Raw genomic sequence first — 5,750 nt, forward strand, 5'->3', positions numbered from 1 at the left:
ATCATGTGAATTATGTGTTAATGTACTAACAATTGTTGTTGATGATGCTTAGGCTTGTGCCAAGTTATTGGTTGGATTATATCATGCTTAATTATAATGTTATTCATTGAAAACGTTAAGTGTCCAAATGGAAATATGCTTATATTCATGAAAAGGTGGTATGAATCGAAAGATGTATTTTCTAATGAAATGGTTTATCAGGTGGTTGATTCCAAAATAGTTATGTATAAATGCACTAACTTGTGTATTGATGATGATGTTTATGTTTATGTCTTGTATTATTCAAATGAAATAGGTAAGAAAAGGTAACGAAATGATAAATTCAGAGATAAGATGTAATATGATGAAAAAGGGATTGATGAGTTGAATGATGTACTTATATGTGAGAAACTTATGTATGCTATTGATAAATTTACCTAGTTCAAGAACAAATATACTAATTAGTGAATTGATGTTGTTATTTAAGGTTATGCTAGGTGTCGAAACCAACCCTCGATTTAAAAATTTTAAATTTTAAAAAAGGGGGGAAATTGACTTTTGAAAAACAAATGCATGGAGTCGCCACCGATCTTTTGTTTTGATGTGATCGGGTCACCTAAGAATTTGGTTATTTTAATAAAACATTTCCGGTTTATTAAAACAACGACTCTACTCTACGAAAATTTTAGAAAACGGGCTCGGGAGTCGGTTACGCATGAGGAAGGATTAGCACCCTCACTGCGTCCAAAATTGGTACCAAATCGATTAAATATTGTCCTTATGTCTAAAATTAAAATGTTTTTGAAATGTGGCTCTTTTTAATAAAAGTCAAATAATCCGAGTTGATTGCCAAAATCTTCTTGTTTCGATGTCTGAAAGTTTATAATTCGAGAATTGCAAAAGGATGCTCAACTAGTTAGTCCAATGACAAATCGAAAACCGGCACAGTGGGGCACGATCCCTCGAATTTCCGAATGTCGAACATTGCCTCACCTTAGAAAATACGGGTGAAATTCCGAAGGGATCTTCGATTGTTTTGAGCAAATGAAAAAGTACAACCCAGCACGATAGGGCTCGATTCTCAAATTGCTAAACATCGAACATCGCCTTTGTTTTGGAAGGTTTTTAATAAACATGAGTGAAAACCTAAAGGAATATTCGATTGTTTTGAACAAACGAGAAATCACAGCCCAGCACGATAGGACATGATTCCCGAGTTGTCAAACACCGAGCATTACCTTCGTTTTAAAGGATTTTTAGAAGACCTGAGCGAAGTTTTGAAGGGATATTTGATTATTTTAAACAAATGGGAAATTGCAACCCAACACGTTAAGGCACGATTCCACGAATTGCCAAATATCGCATATTGCCTTCGTTTTAAAGATTTTAAAAGATATGAGTGAAAATTTGAAGTGATACTTGATTATTTTGAGCAAATGCGAAATTGCAACCCAACACGTTAGGGCGCTATTCCGCGCATTGCCAAATATAGAATCTCGTCTTCGTTTTAAAGAATCTTTAAATGAATACTTGTAAAACTAGCTTAAAACGCATTAATTCAATTTGAAAAAAGACGAAATTAATCATAAAAATTAGGTTTTATAAAATCGCATAAAAAAACGATGAATGGGGGTAAACATGCACATGAGATACAATCGATTAATGAACTAAAAATTAAGAGTAGCTAACCTAAAAATGAAACCCGGTGGCAATAATGCATGGAGAATAATTACTATGAAACAATGAATAAAAAAATAATGCCACGATATCATGCATAGGAAATAAAATGATTAATACTAGATACGCAAGCAAGATGTAAATCGAAGACTTAACATGGTATAAAACTATTTTTAAATGAAGGTGAATAAATGGACACATAACATGTGGGTTGACAAATTTACACAAGAACTATGGGTAACTATATAATTTTTGGAATAAATATTATAGAATGGAAATTTGAATCAAATTGCATGTAAAATGTTTTAGACACAAATGCATTTAAACATCGACAATGTACATGATAATAATGTATATAATATGAAAGAATAATAAAGATATATGACAAGTTATAATACACTAAATAGATTCATAAAACATATATACATAAATGATTTTTTTAAAAATAATTGTTTGTAAAAACATAGAAATACCTACAAGCTTAAATTAATTTTATAACAAGTCGTATAATGGACTTAAGAACATGCTTATATATATATATATATATATATATATATATATATAAAAGATTATATGTATGAAAGACATGGATTTAATAATATATATAGATCAAATGTAGGAGGTATCAATAATTATACATATATAAATAATGATTACTTAGAAGAAATATTACGTGAGGACTATATAATGAAATACAAGAAAAAATTGAGAACTCATATGTATAAAATAATATAAGGTTAATAATATATATATACGAAATGAGTTAACTTTAATATATATAAAAATATGCTCATATGTACAAGGTATGTTTTTTAGGAGTATCTAGTCGAAATGACCATATATATATAAAAAGAAAAATAATTTAAATAACATATACACCATATATATAAAAGGATCGAATATGAGGATAAAATATAAATATGTATATAAAAATATATGAAAACCTTTTTAAAGAATGATAAAACGATTTTAAGGATACATCAAGTTTTAAAATGGAAAATATGGAACAACACAAAACAAATAATATATATCTAAAATGAATAATATATGAAAACCTTAGATTAATAATAAAATAATTTAAAAGTGAAGGATACGACAAATTTTAAATTAATATGGAAAAATAGCTAGAACTTAAATATGTACATAAAAACATAAAATAAATAATACACAAAATAATTTAAAATTAGTTTATATGATTTTAAAATAAGTAACAAACATGAAAGTTTGAGATAAACAAAAAGATGAAATAGCTAAAACAAACAGTATACAAGTTAGTAATGTAAAAAATAATTTTAAAATAGATATCAAAAGAGGAAGATTAAAGTAAGCATACATGAAATAATATACATTAGTTTAAATAAATAATACATATAAATTAAAAAATAGTTTGACGTAAGTAATATGTATAAGAATACTAATGCATAAGAGTATTTAGATGAATAACATGAAAAATTTAACAAAGGAAAGTAGAAGACAATTTTAGAATAAATAGACATATAATAAAACAAATATCCAAATGCAAGCATAAAAATTACATACGAATATAAAGTAGATTTGATAACATAATTCAAAACCATATGTTAAAACAGTTTAAGAAAATAAAAAAAAAAAACTAAAATGAAAAATAAAATAAAAATGAAGAATTACATAACTAAAATAAGCAAGCTCAAGTGAGCTAAATACGAACTAAAAAGGTTAATTAATAGATAAAACAAACTGTTGAAAACGAAATAGGGGCTAAAGTGCAGTGCGCGCGAATGTGGGACGATTAAAAATGTAAATAAATCAAATCCTGCAATGAGACTGAAATGAAATTGATACAAAATCCCTGGGCCAAATTTAAAAAAAAGAAAAACAAAATGAACAGGGGCCTAATTAAACAGCAGCGCAAAAGGGAAGGACTGGCCATGCAAATAACCCATTTTAGGCGGGAATGTGCAGACCCTTACCCCTTTACCCAAACAAAGCCGTTTCATTTATCATTAAAACTAAAAGAAACCCATTAATGGCAATCTGCCATTTTCTTCAAACAATTGAAACAACACCCTAATCCCCCCTTTCTTTAGCAGATCCTCACAGACCAAGCCTTAGCCACCATGCAACCACCACAAACGGTGGTCGACGGAGGGTAGATTACCCCATTCAAACTCGTTTGAAGCCACGTTTGAAGTTCTAGCACTTCCAACCGCAAGGAATCAAAAGAAGGGAGTCCCCACCTCCGTTGGATTTAGGCTTTAACGGAGAAGAAAACTCCTACAATGTCCCAACGGTTCAGGTGAGGCTTTCCTCTTTATCCTTTTCCCTTCTTTTATTTTCTTCTTTGTAAACGATGCGAAAAATGAATAAATAGTAAATAAATAAAGAAGAAGCAGAGGAACAGTAAAGAAAAAAAATGAAAATGCTATCAGATTTCCAGAAAAACCACTTTTCAATAATCTCTTTTGTATTCAATCCCTTTGATTTTTTTTTCGAGCAATGTATTGCGTATGTATTGTGTGTATTTCTTTGTTGTATTCGTCCCCTCTTACAAAGATTGAATCGTTGGCTTTATAGCCGGCAGGAAAAACCAAAAAAAAAATACAAAATATTTTCCTATTGGCTGCCATTCTCGTTGTTGTTCTTTGTTTCTTTCCGCAGTACCGAATCTGCTGGCGTCTTGCGGGGTATGGGTCTAAATTGGAGCAGCATAGGGTACAGAGGCAGTGATGGAGGTCGAGGATCTTGAGGGCAAACACGTCTTGCTAGGGCTTGATCTTGGTTTAGAGTTCTGGGCCTATCGGGCCTTGTAAATTTGGGCCAAGTTTTAAAATCGGGCTTAGGTTTAACTATTGGGCTGTGAGGTATTGTAATCATTTGGACTTTGGACTGTTAATATTTATATTTAATATTTATGTTTTTTTTTTGTGTGTTTATTTGGGCCGGGCAAATTTGGCCCACTACAGCTGCCCCTCTTTGCTCATTGTCATGGAACGAGAATAGAGTAAAGATTATAAATGGGCCAATTTTGCTAAGGCCCGTTGAGCTTCAACTTCTTGGTGCTTCTTTTCTTCAAGTAGCCTCAATATGCTCCGTTGCAGCTTCAAGGAGACATGGTTCGTGCGTTTCTATCCTGCTCTACTATAACTTCAGAGAGATCTTTGATTTTTGCTCCACTGCAACTTCAGGGAGACGAAATCTTGCAATCTTCAGCCTGTTGCCCTACTACTTAGGGGGTTTAAGGCTCGTTTTCTCCGATCTGCTCCACTGGAGGCGAGATCTGCAACCGTCAGCCTACTCCACTACAACTTTAGGGAGCTAGGGTGATAGTCCAAATCTGCTTCACTGCAACATCAGGAAGCCTAGATTCACCGTCTTTGATCTGTTCCACTGCAACTTCAGGGAAACGAGATCTAAAATTTCAACCTACTCCACTACAACCTTAGGGAGCTAGGTTAGTGACTTAAATCTGCTTCACTGCAACTTCAGGAAGTAAAGATTCATCGTCTTCGATCTGCTCCACTGCAACTTCAAGGAGACGAAATCTAAAATTTCAGCCTACTCCACTACAACTTTAGGGAGCTAGGTTAGTGACTTAAATCTGCTTTACTGCAACTTCAGGGAAACAGGATCTGTGGGATTCGTCAATGTCTTCCAGAGACATGATTTGAAGAATTGGTTTCCTGTATCAAATAATTGGGATGCTATGATCGAGATGAATCACATGTCCCTATCTAGATGTGGTGTTTATGTCAGGTGATTAGAGTGGTATGTTTGAAATGAATCAAGTGCTCCTAAATGAATGATTATGAATGCGGAAATGTTATGAGAGTGATTCCTTTTTAAATGCTTAAGGTATCATTGCTCATAACTCGTTCGGGTTCCATTATTGATGTGCTATCGCGTCATTTTACTTAGCCATTATCTCCGACAGAAAATTTGAAGAAATAATCTTAACTTGGACTACTCTTTTTCCAACGTTTTCGAACTTTGAACCTGGTTAGTTCTAACTAGTGGCCCTGTTTCAGGTCCTTGTACTATCTAGAGACTTACCCAGAATAATATGCATAACATCTTCTATGTGGATATTACATGTTCAAAAATCGTGATTTCAACAA

This window comes from Gossypium arboreum, chromosome 2 (genome assembly GCF_025698485.1).
Source record: "Gossypium arboreum isolate Shixiya-1 chromosome 2, ASM2569848v2, whole genome shotgun sequence".
NCBI classification, from domain to species: Eukaryota; Viridiplantae; Streptophyta; class Magnoliopsida; order Malvales; family Malvaceae; genus Gossypium; species Gossypium arboreum.